Source organism: Pecten maximus, chromosome 11, assembly GCF_902652985.1.
Source record: "Pecten maximus chromosome 11, xPecMax1.1, whole genome shotgun sequence".
Classification (NCBI taxonomy): domain Eukaryota; kingdom Metazoa; phylum Mollusca; class Bivalvia; order Pectinida; family Pectinidae; genus Pecten; species Pecten maximus.
Window position 1 is genome coordinate 14,573,587 of NC_047025.1, and position 26,840 is coordinate 14,600,426.

Here is a 26,840-nt window from a genome sequence, read left to right on the forward strand (position 1 = left end):
ATTTCTAGCGTTGCTCGGAGGTTCGGATCTTTTTGGGCACCTACAGTGGGATGTGATTCACAGGAAAACCTGCTCATTCCGACAAAACTTCCATCGGTGAACAATTAACCGCGCGTCCGTGGTAGCGTGGTTACAATACTAAGGAATGTGGTGACGCTCACCGTGCAGTTCTGACGTCATTTCTAAAGCTGCTAGGAGGTTCGGATCTTTTTGGGCACCTCCAGTGGGATGTGATTTACAGGAAAACCTGCTCATTGCGGCAAAACTTTCATTGGTGAACAATAAACCGCGCGTCCGCGGTAGGTGCTTACAATACTACGGAATATGTTGACGCTCACCGTGCAGTTCTGACGTCATTTCTAGAGCTGCTAGGCGGTTCGGATCTTTTTGGGCACCTACAGTGGGATGTGATTCACAGGAAAACCTGCTAATTCTGACAAAACTTCCATCGGTGAACAATTAACCGCACGTCCGCGGTAGCGTGGTTACAATACTACGGAATGTGGTGACGCTCACCGTGCAGTTCTGACGTCATTTCTAAAGCTGCTAGGAGGTTCGGATCTTTTTGCGCACCTCCAGTGGGATGTGATTAACAGGAAAACCTGCTCATTGCGGCAAAACTTTCATTGGTGAACAATAACCGCGCGTCCGCGGTAGCGTGGTGACAATACTACGGAATATATTGACGCTCACCGTGCAGTTCTGACGTCATTTCTAGAGCTGCTAGGAGGTTCGGATCTTTTTGGACACCTCCAGTGGGATGTGATCAACAGGAAAACCTGCTCATTCCGGCAAAACTTCCATCGGTGAACAATTAACCGCGCTTCCGCGATAGCGTGGTTACAATACTACGGAATATGGTGACGCTCACCGTGCAGTTCTGACGTCATTTCTAAAGCTGCTAGGAGGTTCGGATCTTTTTGGGCACCTCCAGTGGGATGTGATCAACAGGAAAACCTGCTCATTGCGGCAAAACTTTCATTGGTGAACAATAAACCGCGCTACCGCGGACGCGTGCTTACAATACTACGGAATATTGTGACGCTCACCGTGCAGTTCTGACGTCATTTCTAGAGCTGCTAGGAGGTTCGGATCTTTTTGGGCACCTCCAGTGGGATGTAATCAACAGGAAAACCTGTTCATTCCGGCAAAACTTCCATCGTTGAACAATTAACCGCGCGTCCGCAGTAGCGTAGTTCGATACAACGGAATATGTTGACGCTCACCGTGCAGTTCTGACGTCATTTCTAAAGCTGCTAGGAAGTTCGGATCTTTTTGGGCACCTCCAGTGGGATGTGATCAACAGGAAAACCTGTTCATTCTGGCAAAACTTCCATCGGTGAACAATTAACCGCGCGTCCGCGATAGCGTGGTTACAATACTACGGAATGTGGTGACACTCACCGTGCAGTTCTGACGTCATTTCTAGCGCTGCTCGGAGGTTCGGATCTTTTTGGGCACCTCCAGTGGGATGTGATTCACAGGAAAACCTGCTCATTCCGACAAAACTTCCATCGGTGAACAATTAACCGCACGTCCGCGGTAGCGTGGTTACAATACTACGGAATATGGTGACGCTCACCGTGCAGTTCTGACGTCATTTCTAAAGCTGATAGGAGCTTCGGATCTTTTTGGGCACCTCCAGTGGGATGTGATCAACAGGAAAACGTTATGATTTCGGCAAAACTTCCATCGGTGAACAATTAACCACGCTACCGCGGACGCGTGGTTACAATACTACGGAATATGGTGACGCTCAACGTGCAGTTCTGACGTCATTTCTAGAGCTGCTAGGAGCTTCGGATCTTTTTGGGCACTCCAGTGGGATGTGATCAACAGGAAAACGTTATGATTTCGGCAAAACTTCCATCGGTGAACAATTAACCGCGCTACCGCGGACGCGTGGTTACAATACTACGGAATATGGTGACGCTCAACGTGCAGTTCTGACGTCATTTCTAGAGCTGCTAGGAGCTTCGGATCTTTTTGGGCACCTCCAGTGGGATGTGATCAACAGGAAAACGTTATGATTTCGGCAAAACTTCCATCGGTGAACAATTAACCGACGCTACCGCGGACGCGTGGTTACAATACTACGGAATATGGTGACGCTCACCGTGCAGTTCTGACGTCATTTCTAAAGCTGCTAGGAAGTTCGGATCTTTTTGGGCACCTCCAGTGGGATGTGATCAACAGGAAAACCTGTTCATTCCGGCAAAACTTCCATCGGTGAACAATTAACCGCGCGTCCGCGATAGCGTGGTTACAATACTACGGAATGTGGTGACGCTCACCGTGCAGTTCTGACGTCATTTCTAGAGCTGCTAGGAGGTTCGGATCTTTTTGGGCACCTCCAGTGGGATGTGATCACAGGAAAACCTGCTCATTCCGACAAAACTTCCATCGGTGAACAATTAACCGCGCGTCCGCAGTAGCGTGGTTACAATACTACGGAATATGGTGTCGCTCACCGTGCAGTTCTGACGTCATTTCTAAAGCTGCTAGGAGGTTCGGATCTTTTTGGGCACCTCCAGTGGGATGTGATCAACAGGAAAACCTGCTCATTCCGACAAAACTTCCATCGGTGAACAAGTAACCACGCGTCCGCGGTAGCGTGGTTACAATACTACGGAATATGGTGACGCTCAACGTGCAGTTCTGACGTCATTTCTAGAGCTGCTAGGAGCTTCGGATCTTTTTGGGCACCTCCAGTGGGATGTGATCAACAGGAAAACGTTATGATTTCGGCAAAACTTCCATCGGTGAACAATTAACCAGCGCTACCGCGGACGCGTGGTTACAATACTACGGAATATGGTGACGCTCAACGTGCAGTTCTGACGTCATTTCTAGAGCTGCTAGGAGCTTCGGATCTTTTTGGGCACCTCCAGTGGGATGTGATCAACAGGAAAACGTTAATGATTTCGGCAAAACTTCCATCGGTGAACAATTAACCGCGCTACCGCGGACGCGTGGTTACAATACTACGGAATATGGTGACGCTCAACGTGCAGTTCTGACGTCATTTCTAGAGCTGCTAGGAGCTTCGGATCTTTTTGGGCACCTCCAGTGGGATGTGATCAACAGGAAAACGTTATGATTTCGGCAAAACTTCCATCGGTGAACAATTAACCGCGCTACCGCGGACGCGTGGTTACAATACTACGGAATATGGTGACGCTCAACGTGCAGTTCTGACGTCATTTCTAGAGCTGCTAGGAGCTTCGGATCTTTTTGGGCACCTCCAGTGGGATGTGATCAACAGGAAAACGTTATGATTTCGGCAAAACTTCCATCGGTGAACAATTAACCGCGCTACCGCGGACGCGTGGTTACAATACTACGGAATATGGTGACGCTCAACGTGCAGTTCTGACGTCATTTCTAGAGCTGCTAGGAGCTTCGGATCTTTTTGGGCACCTCCAGTGGGATGTGATCAACAGGAAAACGTTATGATTTCGGCAAAACTTCCATCGGTGAACAATTAACCACGCTACCGCGGACGCGTGGTTACAATACTACGGAATATGGTGACGCTCAACGTGCAGTTCTGACGTCATTTCTAGAGCTGCTAGGAGCTTCGGATCTTTTTGGGCACCTCCAGTGGGATGTGATCCAACAGGAAAACGTATGCATTTCGGCAAAACTTCCATCGGTGAACAATTAACCACGCTACCGCGGACGCGTGGTTACAATACTACGGAATATGGTGACGCTCAACGTGCAGTTCTGACGTCATTTCTAGAGCTGCTAGGAGCTTCGGATCTTTTTGGGCACCTCCAGTGGGATGTGATCAACAGGAAAACTTAACGATTTCGGCAAAACTTCCATCGGTGAACAATTAACCGCGCTACCGCGGACGCGTGGTTACAATACTACGGAATATGGTGACGCTCAACGTGCAGTTCTGACGTCATTTCTAGAGCTGCTAGGAGGTTCGGATCTTTTTGGGCACCTCCAGTGGGATGTGATCAACAGGAAAACGTTATGATTTCGGCAAAACTTCCATCGGTGAACAATTAACCGCGCTACCGCGGTAGCGTGGTTACAATACTACGGAATATGGTGACGCTCACCGTGCAGTTCTGACGTCATTTCTAGAGCTGCTAGGAGCTTCGGATCTTTTTGGGCACCTCCAGTGGGATGTGATCAACAGGAAAACGTTATGATTTCGGCAAAACTTCCATCGGTGAACAATTAACCGCGCTACCGCGGACGCGTGGTTACAATACTACGGAATATGGTGACGCTCAACGTGCAGTTCTGACGTCATTTCTAGAGCTGCTAGGAGCTTCGGATCTTTTTGGGCACCTCCAGTGGGATGTGATCAACAGGAAAACGTTATGATTTCGGCAAAACTTCCATCGGTGAACAATTAACCGCGCTACCGCGGACGCGTGGTTACAATACTACGGAATATGGTGACGCTCAACGTGCAGTTCTGACGTCATTTCTAGAGCTGCTAGGAGCTTCGGATCTTTTTGGGCACCTCCAGTGGGATGTGATCAACAGGAAAACGTTATGATTTCGGCAAAACTTCCATCGGTGAACAATTAACCAGCGCTACCGCGGACGCGTGGTTACAATACTACGGAATATGGTGACGCTCAACGTGCAGTTCTGACGTCATTTCTAGAGCTGCTAGGAGCTTCGGATCTTTTTGGGCACCTCCAGTGGGATGTGATCAACAGGAAAACGTTATGATTTCGGCAAAACTTCCATCGGTGAACAATTAACCGCGCTACCGCGGACGCGTGGTTACAATACTACGGAATATGGTGACGCTCAACGTGCAGTTCTGACGTCATTTCTAGAGCTGCTAGGAGCTTCGGATCTTTTTGGGCACCTCCAGTGGGATGTGATCAACAGGAAAACGTTATGATTTCGGCAAAACTTCCATCGGTGAACAATTAACCGCGCTACCGCGGACGCGTGGTTACAATACTACGGAATATGGTGACGCTCAACGTGCAGTTCTGACGTCATTTCTAGAGCTGCTAGGAGCTTCGGATCTTTTTGGGCACCTCCAGTGGGATGTGATCAACAGGAAAACGTTATGATTTCGGCAAAACTTCCATCGGTGAACAATTAACCACGCTACCGCGGACGCGTGGTTACAATACTACGGAATATGGTGACGCTCAACGTGCAGTTCTGACGTCATTTCTAGAGCTGCTAGGAGCTTCGGATCTTTTTGGGCACCTCCAGTGGGATGTGATCAACAGGAAAACGTTATGATTTCGGCAAAACTTCCATCGGTGAACAATTAACCGCGCTACCGCGGACGCGTGGTTACAATACTACGGAATATGGTGACGCTCAACGTGCAGTTCTGACGTCATTTCTAGAGCTGCTAGGAGCTTCGGATCTTTTTGGGCACCTCCAGTGGGATGTGATCAACAGGAAAACGTTATGATTTCGGCAAAACTTCCATCGGTGAACAATTAACCACGCTACCGCGGACGCGTGGTTACAATACTACGGAATATGGTGACGCTCAACGTGCAGTTCTGACGTCATTTCTAGAGCTGCTAGGAGCTTCGGATCTTTTTGGGCACCTCCAGTGGGATGTGATCAACAGGAAAACGTTATGATTTCGGCAAAACTTCCATCGGTGAACAATTAACCGCGCTACCGCGGACGCGTGGTTACAATACTACGGAATATGGTGACGCTCAACGTGCAGTTCTGACGTCATTTCTAGAGCTGCTAGGAGCTTCGGATCTTTTTGGGCACCTCCAGTGGGATGTGATCAACAGGAAAACGTTATGATTTCGGCAAAACTTCCATCGGTGAACAATTAACCGCGCTACCGCGGACGCGTGGTTACAATACTACGGAATATGGTGACGCTCAACGTGCAGTTCTGACGTCATTTCTAGAGCTGCTAGGAGCTTCGGATCTTTTTGGGCACCTCCAGTGGGATGTGATCAACAGGAAAACGTTATGATTTCGGCAAAACTTCCATCGGTGAACAATTAACCGCGCTACCGCGGACGCGTGGTTACAATACTACGGAATATGGTGACGCTCAACGTGCAGTTCTGACGTCATTTCTAGAGCTGCTAGGAGCTTCGGATCTTTTTGGGCACCTCCAGTGGGATGTGATCAACAGGAAAACGTTATGATTTCGGCAAAACTTCCATCGGTGAACAATTAACCGCGCTACCGCGGACGCGTGGTTACAATACTACGGAATATGGTGACGCTCAACGTGCAGTTCTGACGTCATTTCTAGAGCTGCTAGGAGCTTCGGATCTTTTTGGGCACCTCCAGTGGGATGTGATCAACAGGAAAACGTTATGATTTCGGCAAAACTTCCATCGGTGAACAATTAACCGCGCTACCGCGGACGCGTGGTTACAATACTACGGAATATGGTGACGCTCAACGTGCAGTTCTGACGTCATTTCTAGAGCTGCTAGGAGCTTCGGATCTTTTTGGGCACCTCCAGTGGGATGTGATCAACAGGAAAACGTTATGATTTCGGCAAAACTTCCATCGGTGAACAATTAACCACGCTACCGCGGACGCGTGGTTACAATACTACGGAATATGGTGACGCTCAACGTGCAGTTCTGACGTCATTTCTAGAGCTGCTAGGAGCTTCGGATCTTTTTGGGCACCTCCAGTGGGATGTGATCAACAGGAAAACGTTATGATTTCGGCAAAACTTCCATCGGTGAACAATTAACCGCGCTACCGCGGACGCGTGGTTACAATACTACGGAATATGGTGACGCTCAACGTGCAGTTCTGACGTCATTTCTAGAGCTGCTAGGAGCTTCGGATCTTTTTGGGCACCTCCAGTGGGATGTGATCAACAGGAAAACGTTATGATTTCGGCAAAACTTCCATCGGTGAACAATTAACCACGCTACCGCGGACGCGTGGTTACAATACTACGGAATATGGTGACGCTCAACGTGCAGTTCTGACGTCATTTCTAGAGCTGCTAGGAGCTTCGGATCTTTTTGGGCACCTCCAGTGGGATGTGATCAACAGGAAAACGTTATGATTTCGGCAAAACTTCCATCGGTGAACAATTAACCGCGCTACCGCGGACGCGTGGTTACAATACTACGGAATATGGTGACGCTCAACGTGCAGTTCTGACGTCATTTCTAGAGCTGCTAGGAGGTTGAGATCTTTTTGGGCACCTACAGTGGGATGTGATCAACAGGAAAACCTGTTCATTCCGGCAAAACTTCCATCGTTGAACAATTAACCGCGCGTCCGCAGTAGCGTGGTTCGATACAACGGAATATGTTGACGCTCACCGTGCAGTTCTGACGTAATTTCTAGAGCTGCTAGGAGGTTCGGATCTTTTTGGACACTTCCAGTCTGATGTGATCAACAGGAAAACCTGCTCATTCCGGCAAAACTTCCATCATTGACCAATTAACCGAGCGTCCGCGATAGCGTGCTTACAATACTACGGAATATTGTGACGCTCACCGTGCAGTTCTGACGTCATTTCTAGCGTTGCTCGGAGGTTCGGATCTTTTTGGGCACCTACAGTGGGATGTGATTCACAGGAAAACCTGCTCATTCCGACAAAACTTCCATCGGTGAACAATAAACCGCGCGTCTGCGATAGCGTGGTTACAATACTACGGAATGTGGTGACGCTCAACGTGCAGTTCTGACGTCATTTCTAGAGCTGCTAGGAGCTTCGGATCTTTTTGGGCACCTCCAGTGGGATGTGATCAACAGGAAAACGTTATGATTTCGGCAAAACTTCCATCGGTGAACAATTAACCGCGCTACCGCGGACGCGTGGTTACAATACTACGGAATATGGTGACGCTCAACGTGCAGTTCTGACGTCATTTCTAGAGCTGCTAGGAGCTTCGGATCTTTTTGGGCACCTCCAGTGGGATGTGATCAACAGGAAAACGTTATGATTTCGGCAAAACTTCCATCGGTGAACAATTAACCGCGCTACCGCGGACGCGTGGTTACAATACTACGGAATATGGTGACGCTCAACGTGCAGTTCTGACGTCATTTCTAGAGCTGCTAGGAGCTTCGGATCTTTTTGGGCACCTCCAGTGGGATGTGATCAACAGGAAAACGTTATGATTTCGGCAAAACTTCCATCGGTGAACAATTAACCGCGCTACCGCGGACGCGTGGTTACAATACTACGGAATATGGTGACGCTCAACGTGCAGTTCTGACGTCATTTCTAGAGCTGCTAGGAGCTTCGGATCTTTTTGGGCACCTCCAGTGGGATGTGATCAACAGGAAAACGTTATGATTTCGGCAAAACTTCCATCGGTGAACAATTAACCGCGCTACCGCGGACGCGTGGTTACAATACTACGGAATATGGTGACGCTCAACGTGCAGTTCTGACGTCATTTCTAGAGCTGCTAGGAGCTTCGGATCTTTTTGGGCACCTCCAGTGGGATGTGATCAACAGGAAAACGTTATGATTTCGGCAAAACTTCCATCGGTGAACAATTAACCACGCTACCGCGGACGCGTGGTTACAATACTACGGAATATGGTGACGCTCAACGTGCAGTTCTGACGTCATTTCTAGAGCTGCTAGGAGCTTCGGATCTTTTTGGGCACCTCCAGTGGGATGTGATCAACAGGAAAACGTTATGATTTCGGCAAAACTTCCATCGGTGAACAATTAACCAGCGCTACCGCGGACGCGTGGTTACAATACTACGGAATATGGTGACGCTCAACGTGCAGTTCTGACGTCATTTCTAGAGCTGCTAGGAGCTTCGGATCTTTTTGGGCACCTCCAGTGGGATGTGATCAACAGGAAAACGTTATGATTTCGGCAAAACTTCCATCGGTGAACAATTAACCGCGCTACCGCGGACGCGTGGTTACAATACTACGGAATATGGTGACGCTCAACGTGCAGTTCTGACGTCATTTCTAGAGCTGCTAGGAGCTTCGGATCTTTTTGGGCACCTCCAGTGGGATGTGATCAACAGGAAAACGTTATGATTTCGGCAAAACTTCCATCGGTGAACAATTAACCACGCTACCGCGGACGCGTGGTTACAATACTACGGAATATGGTGACGCTCAACGTGCAGTTCTGACGTCATTTCTAGAGCTGCTAGGAGCTTCGGATCTTTTTGGGCACCTCCAGTGGGATGTGATCAACAGGAAAACGTTATGATTTCGGCAAAACTTCCATCGGTGAACAATTAACCAGCGCTACCGCGGACGCGTGGTTACAATACTACGGAATATGGTGACGCTCAACGTGCAGTTCTGACGTCATTTCTAGAGCTGCTAGGAGCTTCGGATCTTTTTGGGCACCTCCAGTGGGATGTGATCAACAGGAAAACGTTATGATTTCGGCAAAACTTCCATCGGTGAACAATTAACCGCGCTACCGCGGACGCGTGGTTACAATACTACGGAATATGGTGACGCTCAACGTGCAGTTCTGACGTCATTTCTAGAGCTGCTAGGAGCTTCGGATCTTTTTGGGCACCTCCAGTGGGATGTGATCAACAGGAAAACGTTATGATTTCGGCAAAACTTCCATCGGTGAACAATTAACCGCGCTACCGCGGACGCGTGGTTACAATACTACGGAATATGGTGACGCTCAACGTGCAGTTCTGACGTCATTTCTAGAGCTGCTAGGAGCTTCGGATCTTTTTGGGCACCTCCAGTGGGATTTGATCAACAGGAAAACCTGCTCATTCCGACAAAACTTCCATCGGTGAACAATTAACCGCACGTCCGCGGTAGCGTGGTTACAATACTACGGAATGTGGTGACGCTCACCGTGCAGTTCTGACGTCATTTCTAAAGCTGATAGGAGGTTCGGATCTTTTTGGACAACTCCAGTGGGATGTGATCAACGGGAAAACCTGCTCATTCCGGCAAAACTTCCATCGTTGACCAATTAACCGCGCGTCCGCGGTAGCGTGGTGACAATACTACGGAATATATTGACGCTCACCGTGCAGTTCTGACGTTATGTCTAGAGCTGCTAGGAGGTTGAGATCTTTTTGGGCACCTACAGTGGGATGTGATCAACAGGAAAACCTGTTAATTCCGGCAAAACTTCCATCGTTGAACAATTAACCGCGCGTCCGCAGTAGCGTGGTTCGATACAACGGAATATGTTGACGCTCACCGTGCAGTTCTGACGTCATTTCTAGAGCTGCTAGGAGCTTCGGATCTTTTTGGGCACCTCCAGTGGGATGTGATCAACAGGAAAACGTTATGATTTCGGCAAAACTTCCATCGGTGAACAATTAACCGCGCTACCGCGGACGCGTGGTTACAATACTACGGAATATGGTGACGCTCAACGTGCAGTTCTGACGTCATTTCTAGAGCTGCTAGGAGCTTCGGATCTTTTTGGGCACCTCCAGTGGGATGTGATCAACAGGAAAACGTATGATTTCGGCAAAACTTCCATCGGTGAACAATTAACCGCGCTACCGCGGACGCGTGGTTACAATACTACGGAATATGGTGACGCTCAACGTGCAGTTCTGACGTCATTTCTAGAGCTGCTAGGAGCTTCGGATCTTTTTGGGCACCTCCAGTGGGATGTGATCAACAGGAAAACGTTATGATTTCGGCAAAACTTCCATCGGTGAACAATTAACCGCGCTACCGCGGACGCGTGGTTACAATACTACGGAATATGGTGACGCTCAACGTGCAGTTCTGACGTCATTTCTAGAGCTGCTAGGAGCTTCGGATCTTTTTGGGCACCTCCAGTGGGATGTGATCAACAGGAAAACGTTATGATTTCGGCAAAACTTCCATCGGTGAACAATTAACCGCGCTACCGCGGACGCGTGGTTACAATACTACGGAATATGGTGACGCTCAACGTGCAGTTCTGACGTCATTTCTAGAGCTGCTAGGAGCTTCGGATCTTTTTGGGCACCTCCAGTGGGATGTGATCAACAGGAAAACGTTATGATTTCGGCAAAACTTCCATCGGTGAACAATTAACCACGCTACCGCGGACGCGTGGTTACAATACTACGGAATATGGTGACGCTCAACGTGCAGTTCTGACGTCATTTCTAGAGCTGCTAGGAGCTTCGGATCTTTTTGGGCACCTCCAGTGGGATGTGATCAACAGGAAAACGTTATGATTTCGGCAAAACTTTCATTGGTGAACAATAAACCGCGCGTCCGCGGTAGGTGCTTACAATACTACGGAATATGTTGACGCTCACCGTGCAGTTCTGACGTCATTTCTAGAGCTGCTAGGCGGTTCGGATCTTTTTTGGCACCTCCAGTGGGATTTGATCAACAGGAAAACCTGCTCATTCCGACAAAACTTCCATCGGTGAACAATTAACCGCACGTCCGCGGTAGCGTGGTTACAATACTACGGAATGTGGTGACGCTCACCGTGCAGTTCTGACGTCATTTCTAAAGCTGATAAGAGGTTCGGATCTTTTTGGACAACTCCAGTGGGATGTGATCAACAGGAAAACCTGTTCATTCCGGCAAAACTTCCATCGTTGAACAATTAACCGCGCGTCCGCAGTAGCGTGGTTCGATACAACGGAATATGTTGACGCTCACCGTGCAGTTCGGACGTCATTTCTAGAGCTGCTAGGAGGTTCGGATCTTTTTGGACACCTCCAGTCTGATGTGATCAACAGGAAAACGTTATGATTTCGGCAAAACTTCCATCGGTGAACAATTAACCGCGCTACCGCGGACGCGTGGTTACAATACTACGGAATATGGTGACGCTCAACGTGCAGTTCTGACGTCATTTCTAGAGCTGCTAGGAGCTTCGGATCTTTTTGGGCACCTCCAGTGGGATGTGATCAACAGGAAAACGTTATGATTTCGGCAAAACTTCCATCGGTGAACAATTAACCGCGCTACCGCGGACGCGTGGTTACAATACTACGGAATATGGTGACGCTCAACGTGCAGTTCTGACGTCATTTCTAGAGCTGCTAGGAGCTTCGGATCTTTTTGGGCACCTCCAGTGGGATGTGATCAACAGGAAAACGTATGATTTCGGCAAAACTTCCATCGGTGAACAATTAACCGCGCTACCGCGGACGCGTGGTTACAATACTACGGAATATGGTGACGCTCAACGTGCAGTTCTGACGTCATTTCTAGAGCTGCTAGGAGCTTCGGATCTTTTTGGGCACCTCCAGTGGGATGTGATCAACAGGAAAACGTTATGATTTCGGCAAAACTTCCATCGGTGAACAATTAACCACGCTACCGCGGACGCGTGGTTACAATACTACGGAATATGGTGACGCTCAACGTGCAGTTCTGACGTCATTTCTAGAGCTGCTAGGAGCTTCGGATCTTTTTGGGCACCTCCAGTGGGATGTGATCAACAGGAAAACGTTATGATTTCGGCAAAACTTCCATCGGTGAACAATTAACCACGCTACCGCGGACGCGTGGTTACAATACTACGGAATATGGTGACGCTCAACGTGCAGTTCTGACGTCATTTCTAGAGCTGCTAGGAGCTTCGGATCTTTTTGGGCACCTCCAGTGGGATGTGATCAACAGGAAACGTTATGATTTCGGCAAAACTTCCATCGGTGAACAATTAACCGCGCTACCGCGGACGCGTGGTTACAATACTACGGAATATGGTGACGCTCAACGTGCAGTTCTGACGTCATTTCTAGAGCTGCTAGGAGCTTCGGATCTTTTTGGGCACCTCCAGTGGGATGTGATCAACAGGAAAACGTTATGATTTCGGCAAAACTTCCATCGGTGAACAATTAACCGCGCTACCGCGGACGCGTGGTTACAATACTACGGAATATGGTGACGCTCAACGTGCAGTTCTGACGTCATTTCTAGAGCTGCTAGGAGCTTCGGATCTTTTTGGGCACCTCCAGTGGGATGTGATCAACAGGAAAACGTTATGATTTCGGCAAAACTTCCATCGGTGAACAATTAACCGCGCTACCGCGGACGCGTGGTTACAATACTACGGAATATGGTGACGCTCAACGTGCAGTTCTGACGTCATTTCTAGAGCTGCTAGGAGCTTCGGATCTTTTTGGGCACCTCCAGTGGGATGTGATCAACAGGAAAACGTAATGATTTCGGCAAAACTTCCATCGGTGAACAATAACCGCGCTACCGCGGACGCGTGGTTACAATACTACGGAATATGGTGACGCTCAACGTGCAGTTCTGACGTCATTTCTAGAGCTGCTAGGAGCTTCGGATCTTTTTTGGGCACCTCCAGTGGGATGTTGATCAACAGGAAAACGTATGATTTCGGCAAAACTTCCATCGGTGAACAATTAACCGACGCTACCCGCGGACGCGTGGTTACAATACTACGGAATATGGTGTGACGCTCAACGTGCAGTTCTGACGTCATTTCTAGAGCTGCTAGGAGCTTCGGATCTTTTGGGCACCTCCAGTGGGATGTGATAAACAGGAAAACGTTATGATTTCGGCAAAACTTTCCATCGGTGAACAATTAACCGCGCTACCGCGGACGCGTGGTTACAATACTACGGAATATGGTGACGCTCAACGTGCAGTTCTGACGTCATTTCTAGAGCTGCTAGGAGCTTCGGATCTTTTTGGGCACCTCCAGTGGGATGTGATCAACAGGAAAACGTTATGATTTCGGCAAAACTTCCATCGGTGAACAATTAACCGCGCTACCGCGGACGCGTGGTTACAATACTACGGAATATGGTGACGCTCAACGTGCAGTTCTGACGTCATTTCTAGAGCTGCTAGGAGCTTCGGATCTTTTTGGGCACCTCCAGTGGGATGTGATCAACAGGAAAACGTATGATTTCGGCAAAACTTCCATCGGTGAACAATTAACCGCGCTACCGCGGACGCGTGGTTACAATACTACGGAATATGGTGACGCTCAACGTGCAGTTCTGACGTCATTTCTAGAGCTGCTAGGAGCTTCGGATCTTTTTGGGCACCTCCAGTGGGATGTGATCAACAGGAAAACGTTATGATTTCGGCAAAACTTCCATCGGTGAACAATTAACCGCGCTACCGCGGACGCGTGGTTACAATACTACGGAATATGGTGACGCTCAACGTGCAGTTCTGACGTCATTTCTAGAGCTGCTAGGAGCTTCGGATCTTTTTGGGCACCTCCAGTGGGATGTGATCAACAGGAAAACGTTATGATTTCGGCAAAACTTCCATCGGTGAACAATTAACCGCGCTACCGCGGACGCGTGGTTACAATACTACGGAATATGGTGACGCTCAACGTGCAGTTCTGACGTCATTTCTAGAGCTGCTAGGAGCTTCGGATCTTTTGGGCACCTCCAGTGGGATGTGATCAACAGGAAAACGTTATGATTTCGGCAAAACTTCCATCGGTGAACAATTAACCGCGCTACCGCGGACGCGTGGTTACAATACTACGGAATATGGTGACGCTCAACGTGCAGTTCTGACGTCATTTCTAGAGCTGCTAGGAGCTTCGGATCTTTTTGGGCACCTCCAGTGCGATGTGATCAACAGGAAAACATGCTCATTCCGGCAAAACTTCCATCGGTGAACAATTAACCACGCGTCCGCGGTAGCGTGGTTACAATACTACGGAATATGGTGACGCTCACCGTGCAGGTTCTGACGTCATTTCTAGAGCTGCTAGGAGGTTCGGATCTTTTTGGGCACCTCAGTGGCGATGTGATCAACAGGAAAACCTGCTCATTCCGGCAAAACTTCCATCGGTGAACAATTAACCGCGCGTCCGCGGTAGCGTGGTTACAATACTACGGAATATGGTGACGCTCACCGTGCAGTTCTGACGTCATTTCTAGAGCTGCTAGGAGGTTCGGATCTTTTTGGGCACCTCCAGTGGGATGTGATCAACAGGAAAACCTTCTCATTCCGGCAAAACTTCCATCGGTGAACAATTAACCACGCGTCCGCGGTAGCGTGGTTACAATACTACGGAATATGGTGACGCTCAACGTGCAGTTCTGACGTCATTTCTAGAGCTGCTAGGAGCTTCGGATCTTTTTGGGCACCTCCAGTGGGATGTGATCAACAGGAAAACGTTATGATTTCGGCAAAACTTCCATCGGTGAACAATTAACCGCGCGTACCGCGGACGCGTGGTTACAATACTACGGAATATGGTGACGCTCAACGTGCAGTTCTGACGTCATTTCTAGAGCTGCTAGGAGCTTCGGATCTTTTTGGGCACCTCCAGTGGGATGTGATCAACAGGAAAACGTATGATTCGGCAAAACTTCCATCGGTGAACAATTAACCGCGCTACCGCGGACGCGTGGTTACAATACTACGGAATATGGTGACGCTCAACGTGCAGTTCTGACGTCATTTCTAGAGCTGCTAGGAGCTTCGGATCTTTTTGGGCACCTCCAGTGGGATGTGATCAACAGGAAAACCTTATGATTTCGGCAAAACTTCCATCGGTGAACAATTAACCGCGCTACCGCGGACGCGTGGTTACAATACTACGGAATATGGTGACGCTCACCGTTCAGTTCTGACGTCATTTCTAGAGGTGCTAGGAGGTTCGGATCTTTTTGGGCACCTCCAGTGAGATGTGATCAACAGGAAAACCTGCTCATTCCGGCAAAACTTCCATCGGTGAACAATTAACCGCGCGTCCGCGGTATCGTGGTTACAATACTACGGAATATGGTGACGCTCACCGTTCAGTTCTGACGTCATTTCTAGAGGTGCTAGGAAGTTCGGATCTTTTTGGGCACCTCCAGTGAGATGTGATCAACAGGAAAACCTGCTCATTCCGGCAAACTTCATCGGTGAACAATTAACCGCGCGTCCGCGGTATCGTGGTTACAATACTACGGAATATGGTGACGCTCACGTGCGGTTCTGACGTCATTTCTAGAGCTGCTAGGAGGTTCGGATCTTTTTGGGCACCTTCAGTGCGATGTGATCAACAGGAAAACCTGCTCATTCCGGCAAAACTTCCATCGGTGAACAATTAACCACGCGTCCGCGGTAGCGGACGCGTGGTTACAATACTACGGAATATGGTGACGCTCAACGTGCAGTTCTGACGTCATTTCTAGAGCTGCTAGGAGGTTCGGATCTTTTTGGGCACCTCCAGTGGGATGTGATCAACAGGAAAACATTATGATTCCGGCAAAACTTCCATCGGTGAACAATTAACCGCGCTACCGCGGACGCGTGGTTACAATACTACGGAATATGGTGACGCTCAACGTGCAGTTCTGACGTCATTTCTAGAGCTGCTAGGAGCTTCGGATCTTTTTGGGCACCTCCAGTGGGATGTGATCAACAGGAAAACCTTATGATTTCGGCAAAACTTCCATCGGTGAACAATTAACCGCGCTACCGCGGACGCGTGGTTACAATACTACGGAATATGGTGACGCTCACCGTGCGGTTCTGACGTCATTTCTAGAGCTGCTAGGAGCTTCGGATCTTTTTGGGCACCTCCAGTGGGATGTGATCAACAGGAAAACGTTATGATTTCGGCAAAACTTCCATCGGTGAACAATTAACCGCGCTACCGCGGACGCGTGGTTACAATACTACGGAATATGGTGACGCTCAACGTGCAGTTCTGACGTCATTTCTAGAGCTGCTAGGAGCTTCGGATCTTTTTGGGCACCTCCAGTGGATGTGATCAACAGGAAAACGTTATGATTTCGGCAAAAACTTCCATCGGTGAACAATAACCAGCGCTACCGCGGACGCGTGGTTACAATACTACGGAATATGGTGACGCTCAACGTGCAGTTCTGACGTCATTTCTAGAGCTGCTAGGAGCTTCGGATCATTTTTGGCACCTCCAGTGGGATGTGATCAACAGGAAAACCTTATGATTTCGGCAAAACTTCCATCGGTGAACAATTAACCGCGCTACCGCGGACGCGTGGTTACAATACTACGGAATATGGTGACGCTCAACGTGCAGTTCTGACGTCATTTCTAGAGCTGCTAGGAACTTCGGATCTTTTTGGGCACCTCCAGTGGGATGTGATCAACAGGAAAACCTGCTCATTCCGGCAAAACTTCCATCGGTGAACAATTAACCGCGCGTCCGCGGTAGCGTGGTTACAATACTACGGAATATGGTGACGCTCACCGTGCGGTTCTGACGTCATTTCTAGAGCTGCTAGGAGGTTCGGATCTTTTTGGGCACCTTCAGTGCGATGTGATCAACAGGAAAACCTTCTCATTCCGGCAAAACTTCCATCGGTGAACAATTAACCGCGCGTCCGCGGTAGCGTGGTTACAATACTACGGAATATGGTGACGCTCACCGTGCAGTTCTGACGTCATTTCTAGAGCTGCTAGGAGGTTCGGATCTATTTGGGCACCTCCAGTGGGATGTGATCAACAGGAAAACCTTCTCATTCCGGCAAAACTTCCATCGGTGAACAATTAACCGCGCGTCCGCGGTTGCGTGGTTACAATACTACGGAATATGGTGACGCTCACCGAGCGGTTCTGACGTCATTTCTAGAGCTGCTAGGAGGTTCGGATCTTTTTGGGCACCTCCAGTGAGATGTGATCAACAGGAAAACCTGCTCATTCCGGCAAAACTTCCATCGGTGAACAATTAACCGCGCGTCCGCGGTATCGTGGTTACAATACTACGGAATATGGTGACGCTCACCGTTCAGTTCTGACGTCATTTCTAGAGCTGCTAGGAGGTTCGGATCTTTTTGGGCACCTCCAGTGAGATGTGATCAACAGGAAAACCTGCTCATTCCGGCAAAACTTCCATCGGTGAACAATTAACCGCGCGTCCGCGGTATCGTGGTTACAATACTACGGAATATGGTGACGCTCACGTGCGGTTCTGACGTCATTTCTAGAGCTGCTAGGAGGTTCGGATCTTTTTGGGCACCTTCAGTGCGATGTGATCAACAGGAAAAGCTGCTAATTCCGGCAAAACTTCCATCGGTGAACAATTAACCGCGCGTCCGCGGTAGCGTGGTTACAATACTACGGAATATGGTGACGCTCACCGTGCAGTTCTGACGTCATTTCTAGAGCTGCTAGGAGGTCGGATCATTTTGGGCACCTCCAGTGGGATGTGATCACAGGAAAAACTTCTCATTCCGGCAAACTTCCATCGGTGAACAATTAACCGCGCGTCCGCGGTGCGTGGTTACAATACTACGGAATATGATGACGCTCACCGTTCAGGTTCTGACGTCAGTTCTAGAGGTGCTAGGAGTTCGGATCTTTTGGGCACCTCCAGTGAGATGTGATCAACAGGAAAACCTGCTCATTCCGGCAAAACTTCCATCGGTGAACAATTAACCGCGCGTCCCGCGGTAGCGTGGTACAATACTACGGAATATTGGTGACGCTCCCGGTGCAGTTCTGACGTCATTTCCTAGAGCTGCGAAGGAGGTTCGGACCTCTTTTGGGCACCTCCAGTGGGATGTGATCAACGGAACCGCTGCTAATTCCGGCATAAAATATTGAAAACAAACTTAATGAGATAAAACCGTTCGGCAAGGAAGGTTGAAAATAGAAGCCGTTTGGTATTGTTCATTAAAGTCTCTACTACACATGCCACCTACATGTTGCACAATATTGTGTTTTTTAATCTTTAACAATGCCTACTTGTACTTTAAAATTTGCCCATTGTTAATATCAGAGAACGAACATTGCAAACAATACAATACAATACAAAACAATACATAACAATACTACGTAATATGGTGACGCTCACCGTGCATCAACAGGAAAACCTGCTCATTCCGGCAAAACTTCCATCGGTGAACAATTAACCGCGCGTCCGCGGTAGCGTGGTAACAATACTACGGAATATGGTGACGCTCACCGTGCAGTTCTGACGTCATTTCTAGAGCTGCTAGGAGGTTCGGATCTTTTTGGACACCTTCAGTGCGATGTGATCAACAGGAAAACCTGCTCATTCCGGCAAAACATCCATCGGTGAACAATTAACCGCGCGTCCGCGGTATCGTGGTTACAATACTACGGAATATGGTGACGCTCACGTGCAGTTCTGACGTCATTTCTAGAGCGGCTAGGAGGTTCGGACCTTTTTGGGCACCTTCAGTGCGATGTGATCAACAGGAAAAGCTGCTAATTCCGGCAAAACTTCCATCGGTGAACAATTAACCGCGCGTCCGCGGTATCGTGGTTACAATACTACGGAATATGGTGACGCTCACCGTGCAGTTCTAACGTCATTTCTAGAGGTGCTAGGAGGTTCGGATCTTTTTGGGCACCTCCAGTGCGATGTGATCAACAGGAAAACCTTCTCATTCCGGCAAAACTTCCATCGGTGAACAATTAACCGCGCGTCCGCTGTAGCGTGGTTACAATACTACGGAATGTGGTGACGCTCACCGTGCAGTTCTAACGTCATTTCTAGAGGTGCTAGGAAGTCCGATCTTTTTGGGCACCTCCAGTGGGATGTGATAAACAGGAAAACCTGCTCATTCTGGCAAAATTTCCATCGGTGAACAATTAACCGTGCGTCCGCGGTAACATGGTTACAATACTACGGAATGTGGTGACGCTCACCGTGCAGTTCTGACGTAATGTCTAGAGCTGCTAGGAGGTTAGGATCTTTTTGGGCACCTCCAGTGGGATGTGATCAACAGGAAAACCGGCTCATTCCGGCAAAACTGCCATCGATTTACAATTAACCGCGCGTTCGCGGTAGCGTGGTTACAATACTACGGAATGTGGTGACGCTCACCGTGCAGTTCTGACGTCATTTCTACAGCTGCTAGGAGGTTCGGATCTTTTTGGGCACCTTCAGTGCGATGTGATCAACAGGAAAACCTGCTCATTCCGGCAAAACTTCTATCGGTGAACAAGTAACCGCGCGTCCGCGGTAGCGTGGTTACAATACTACGGAATATGGTGACGCTCACCGTGCAGTTCTGACCTCATTTCTAGAGCTGCTAGGAGGTTCGGATCTTTTTGGGCACCTTCAGTGCGATGTGATCAACAGGAAAACCTGCTCATTCCGGCAAAACTTCCATCGGTGAACAATTAACCGCGCGTCCGCGGTAGCGTGGTTACAATACTACGGAATATGGTGACGCTCACCGTGCAGTTCTGACGTCATTTCTAGAGCTGCTAGGAGGTTCGGATCTTTTTGGGCACCTCCAGTGGGATGTGATCAACAGGAAAACCTGCTCATTCCGGCAAAACTTCCATCGGTGAACAATTAACCGCGCGTCCGCGGTAGCGTGGTTACAATACTACGGAATATGGTGACGCTCACCGTGCAGTTCTGACGTCATTTCTAGAGCTGCTAGGAGGTTCGGATCTTTTTGGGCACCTCCAGTGGATGTGATCAACAGGAAAACCTGCTCATTCCGGCAAAACTTCCATCGGTGAACAATTAACCGCGCGTCCGCGGTAGCGTGGTTACAATACTACGGAATATGGTGACGTTCATTAAAGTCTCTTCTACACATGCCACCTACATATTGCACAATATTGTATTTTTTAATCTTTAACAATGCCTACTTGTACTTTAAAATTTGCCCATTGTTAATATCAGAGAACGAACATTGCAAACAATACAATACAATACCAAACAATACATAACAATACTACGGAATACGGTGACGCTCACCGTGCATCAACAGGAAAACCTGCTCATTCCGGCAAAACTTCAATCGGTGAACAATTAACCGCGCGTCCGCGGTTGCGTGGTTACAATACTACGGAAAATGGTGACACTCACCGTGCAGTTCTAACGTCTTTTCTAGAGCTGCTAAGAGGTTCGGATCTTTTTGGGCACCTCCAGTGGGATGTGATAAACAGGAAAACCTGCTCATTCCGGCAAAACTTCCATCGGTGAACAATTAACCGTGCGTCCGCGGTAGCGTGGTTACAATACTACGGAATATGGTGACGCTCACCGTGCTGTTCTGACGTCATTTCTAGAGCTGCTAGGAGGTTCGGATCTTTTTGGGCACCTTCAGTGCGATGTGATCAACAGGAAAACCTGCTCATTCCGGCAAAACTTCCATCGATGAACAATTAACCGCGCGTCCGCGGTATCGTGGTTACAATACTACGGAATATGGTGACGCTCACCGTTCAGTTCTGACGTCATTTCTAGAGGTGCTAGGAAGTTCGGATCTTTTTGGGCACCTCCAGTGAGATGTGATCAACAGGAAAACCTGCTCATTCCGGCAAAACTTCCATCGGTGAACAATTAACCGCGCGTCCGCGGTATCGTGGTTACAATACTACGGAATATGGTGACGCTCACGTGCGGTTCTGACGTCATTTCTAGAGCTGCTAGGAGGTTCGGACCTTTTTGGGCACCTTCAGTGCGATGTGATCAACAGGAAAAGCTGCTAATTCCGGCAAAACTTCCATCGGTGAACAATTAACCGCGCGTCCGCGGTATCGTGGTTACAATACTACGGAATATGGTGACGCTCACCGTGCAGTTCTAACGTCATTTCTAGAGGTGCTAGGAAGTCCGATCTTTTTGGGCACCTCCAGTAGGCTGTGATCAACAGGAAAACCTGCTCATTCTGGCAAAACTTCCATCGGTGAACAATTAACCGCGCGTCCGCGGTAGCGTGGTTACAATACTACGGAATGTGGTGACGCTCACCGTGCAGTTCTGACGTCATTTCTAGTGCTGCTAGGAGGTTCGGGTCTTTTTGGGCACCTCCAGTGGGATGTGATAAACAGAAAAACCGGCTCATTCCCGCAAAACTTCCATCGGTGAACATTTACATATGTAAGTCTGCATCAGGCAAGGTTGAAATATTTGTGTCGCAGTTTTGCAGGTTCCCATCAAAGAGGTTTCATAATCTTGATGGTTTAACAAGCCTATGTTAACCCTCCATGCACCAACATCCTACAATGAGAGTGTATAGATAGGATTTTAGGGAACGGAACGGTCTAGATGAGAACATAAAATATTGAAAACAAACTTAATGAGATAAAACCGTTCGGCAAGGAAGGTTGAAAATAGAAGCCGTTTGGTATTGTTCATTAAAGTCTCTTCTACACATGCCACCTACATGTTGCACAATATTGTGTTTTTTAATCTTTAACAATGCCTACTTGTACTTTAAAATTTGCCCATTGTTAATATCAGAGAACGAACATTGCAAACAATACAATACAATACAAAACAATACATAACAATACTACGTAATATGGTGACGCTCACCGTGCATCAACAGGAAAACCTGCTCATTCCGGCAAAACTTCCATCGGTGAACAATTAACCGCGCGTCCGCGGTAGCGTGGTAACAATACTACGGAATATGGTGACGCTCACCGTGCAGTTCTGACGTCATTTCTAGAGCTGCTAGGAGGTTCGGATCTTTTTGGACACCTTCAGTGCGATGTGATCAACAGGAAAACCTGCTCATTCCGGCAAAACATCCATCGGTGAACAATTAACCGCGCGTCCGCGGTATCGTGGTTACAATACTACGGAATATGGTGACGCTCACGGTGCAGTTCTGACGTCATTTCTAGAGCTGCTAGGAGCTTCGGATCCTTTTTGGGCACCTTCAGTGCGATGTGATCAACAGGAAAAGCTGCTAATTCCGGCAAAACTTCCATCGGTGAACAATTAACCGCGCGTCCGCGGTATCGTGGTTACAATACTACGGAATATGGTGACGCTCACCGTGCAGTTCTAACGTCATTTCTAGAGGTGCTAGGAGGTTCGGATCTTTTTGGGCACCTCCAGTGCGATGTGATCAACAGGAAAACCTTCTCATTCCGGCAAAACTTCCATCGGTGAACAATTAACCGCGCGTCCGCTGTAGCGTGGTTACAATACTACGGAATATGGTGACGCTCACCGTGCAGTTCTGAACGTCATTTCTAGAGTTGCTAGGAGGTTCGGATCTTTTTGGGCACCTCCAGTGGGATGTGATAAACAGGAAAACCTGCTCATTCCGGCAAAATTCCATCGGTGAACAATTAACCGCGCGTCCGCGGTAGCGTGGTTACAATACTACGGAATATGGTGACGCTCACCGTGCAGTTCTGACGTCATTTCTAGAGCTGCTAGGAGGTTCGGATCTTTTTGGGCACCTCCAGTGGGATGTGATCAACAGGAAAACCTGCTCATTCCGGCAAAACTTCCATCGGTGAACAATTAACCGCGCGTCCGCGGTAGCGTGGTTACAATACTACGGAATATGGTGACGCTCACCGTGCAGTTCTGACGTCATTTCTAGAGCTGCTAGGAGGTTCGGATCTTTTTGGGCACCTCCAGTGGGATGTGATCAACAGGAAAACCTTCTCATTCCGGCAAAACTTCCATCGGTGAACAATTAACCGCGCGTCCGCGGTTGCGTGGTTACAATACTACGGAATATGGTGACGCTCACCGAGCGGTTCTGACGTCATTTCTAGAGCTGCTAGGAGGTTCGGATCTTTTTGGGCACCTTCAGTGCGATGTGATCAACAGGAAAACCTGCTCATTCCGGCAAAACTTCCATCGGTGAACAATTAACCGCGCGTCCGCGGTAGCGTGGTTACAATACTACGGAATATGGTGACGCTCACCGTGCAGTTCTGACGTCATTTCTAGAGCTGCTAGGAGGTTCGGATCTTTTTGGGCACCTTCAGTGCGATGTGATCAACAGGAAAAGCTGCTCATTCCAGCAAAACTTCCATCGGTGAACAATTAACCGCGCGTCCGCGGTATCGTGGTTACAATACTACGGAATATGGTGACGCTCACCGTGCAGTTCTAACGTCATTTCTAGAGGTGCTAGGAGAGTTCGGATCTTTTTGGGCACCTCCAGTGGGATGTGATCAACAGGAAAACCTTCTCATTCCAGCAAAACTTCCATCGGTGAACAATTAACCGCGCGTCCGCGGTAGCGTGGTTACAATACTACGGAATGTGGTGACGCTCACCGTGCAGTTCTGACGTCATTTCTAGTGCTGCTAGGAGGTTCGGATCTTTTTGGGCACCTCCAGTGGGATGTGATCAACAGGAAAACCTTCTCATTCCGGCAAAACTTCCATCGGTGAACAATTAACCGCGCGTCCGCGGTATCGTGGTTACAATACTACGGAATATGGTGACGCTCACCGATGCAGTTCTGACGTCATTTCTAGAGGCTGCTAGGAGGTTCGGATCTTTTTGGGCACCTCCAGTGGGATGTGATCAACAGGAAAACCTGCTCATTCCGGCAAAACTTCCATCGGTGAACAATTAACCGCGCGTCCGCGGTAGCGCGGACGCGTGGTTACAATACTACGGAATATGGTGACGCTCAACGTGCGGTTCTGACGTCATTTCTAGAGCTGCTAGGAGGTTCGGATCTTTTTGGGCACCTCAGTGGATGTGATCAACAGGAAACCTGCTCATTTCCGGCAAAACTTCCATCGGTGAACAATTAACCGCGCGTCCGCGGTATCGTGGTTACAATACTACGGAATACGGTGACGCTCACCGTGCATCAACAGGAAAAACCTGCTCATTCCGGCAAAACTTCAATCGGTGAACAATTAACCGCGCGTCCGCGGTTGCGTGGTTACAATACTACGGAAAATGGTGACACTCACCGTGCAGTTCTAACGTCTTTTCTAGAGCTGCTAAGAGGGTCGGATCTTTTTGGGCACCTCCAGTGGGATGTGATAAACAGGAAAACCTGCTCATTCCGGCAAAACTTCCATCGATGAACAATTAACCGTGCGTCCGCGGTAGCGTGGTTACAATACTACGGAATATGGTGACGCTCACCGTGCAGTTCTGACGTCATTTCTAGAGCTGCTAGGAGGTTCGGATCTTTTTGGGCACCTTCAGTGCGATGTGATCAACAGGAAAACCTGCTCATTCCGGCAAAACTTCCATCGGTGAACAATTAACCGCGCGTCCGCGGTAGCGTGGTTACAATACTACGGAATGTGGTGACGCTCACCGTGCAGTTCTGACGTCATTTCTAGAGCTGCTAGGAGGGTCGGATCATTTTGGGCACCTCCAGTGGGATGTGATCAACAGGAAAACCTTCTCATTCCGGCAAAACTTCCATCGGTGAACAATTAACCGCGCGTCCGCGGTTGCGTGGTTACAATACTACGGAATATGGTGACGCTCACCGAGCGGTTCTGACGTCATTTCTAGAGCTGCTAGGAGGTTCGGATCTTTTTGGGCACCTCCAGTGAGATGTGATCAACAGGAAAACCTGCTCATTCCGGCAAAACTTCCATCGGTGAACAATTAACCGCGCGTCCGCGGTATCGTGGTTACAATACTACGGAATATGGTGACGCTCACCGTTCAGTTCTGACGTCATTTCTAGAGGTGCTAGGAAGTTCGGATCTTTTTGGGCACCTCCAGTGAGATGTGATCAACAGGAAAACCTGCTCATTCCGGCAAAACTTCCATCGGTGAACAATTAACCGCGCGTCCGCGGTATCGTGGTTACAATACTACGGAATATGGTGACGCTCACCGTGCGGTTCTGACGTCATTTCTAGAGCTGCTAGGAGGTTCGGATCTTTTTGGGCACCTTCAGTGCGATGTGATCAACAGGAAAACCTGCTCATTCCGGCAAAACTTCCATCGGTGAACAATTAACCGCGCGTCCGCGGTATCGTGGTTACAATACTACGGAATATGGTGACGCTCACCGTGCAGTTCTGACGTCATTTCTAGAGCTGCTAGGAGGTTCGGATCTTTTTGGGCACCTCCAGTAGGATGTGATCAACAGGAAAACCTGCTCATTCCGGCAAAACTTCCATCGGTGAACAATTAACCGCGCGTCCGCGGTAGCGTGGTTACAATACTACGGAATAGGGTGACGCTCAACGTGCAGTTCTGACGTCATTTCTAGAGCTGCTAGGAGGTTCGGATCTTTTTGGGCACCTCCAGTGGGATGTGATCAACAGGAAAACCTGCTCATTCCGGCAAAACTTCCATCGGTGAACATTTACATATGTAAGTCTGCATCAGGCAAGGTTGAAATATTTGTGTCGCAGTTTTGCAGGTTCCCATCAAAGAGGTTTCATAATCTTGATGGTTTAACAAGCCTATGTTAACCCTCCATGCACCAACATCCTACAATGAGAGTGTATAGATAGGATTTTAGGGAACGGAACGGTCTAGATGAGAACATAAAATATTGAAAACAAACTTAATGAGATAAAACCGTTCGGCAAGGAAGGTTGAAAATAGAAGCCGTTTGGTATTGTTCATTAAAGTCTCTTCTACACATGCCACCTACATGTTGCACAATATTGTGTTTTTTAATCTTTAACAATGCCTACTTGTACTTTAAAATTTGCCCATTGTTAATATCAGAGAACGAACATTGCAAACAATACAATACAATACAAAACAATACATAACAATACTACGTAATATGGTGACGCTCACCGTGCATCAACAGGAAAACCTGCTAATTCCGGCAAAACTTCCATCGGTGAACAATTAACCGCGCGTCCGCGGTATCGTGGTTACAATACTACGGAATATGGTGACGCTCACCGTGCAGTTCTAACGTCATTTCTAGAGGTGCTAGGAAGTCCGATCTTTTTGGGCACCTCCAGTAGGATGTGATCAACAGGAAAACCTGCTCATTCTGGCAAAACTTCCATCGGTGAACAATTAACCGCGCGTCCGCGGTAGCGTGGTTACAATACTACGGAATGTGGTGACGCTCACCGTGCAGTTCTGACGTCATTTCTAGTGCTGCTAGGAGGTTCGGGTCTTTTTGGGCACCTCCAGTGGGATGTGATAAACAGAAAAACCGGCTCATTCCCGCAAAACTTCCATCGGTGAACATTTACATATGTAAGTCTGCATCAGGCAAGGTTGAAATATTTGTGTCGCAGTTTTGCAGGTTCCCATCAAAGAGGTTTCATAATCTTGATGGTTTAACAAGCCTATGTTAACCCTCCAT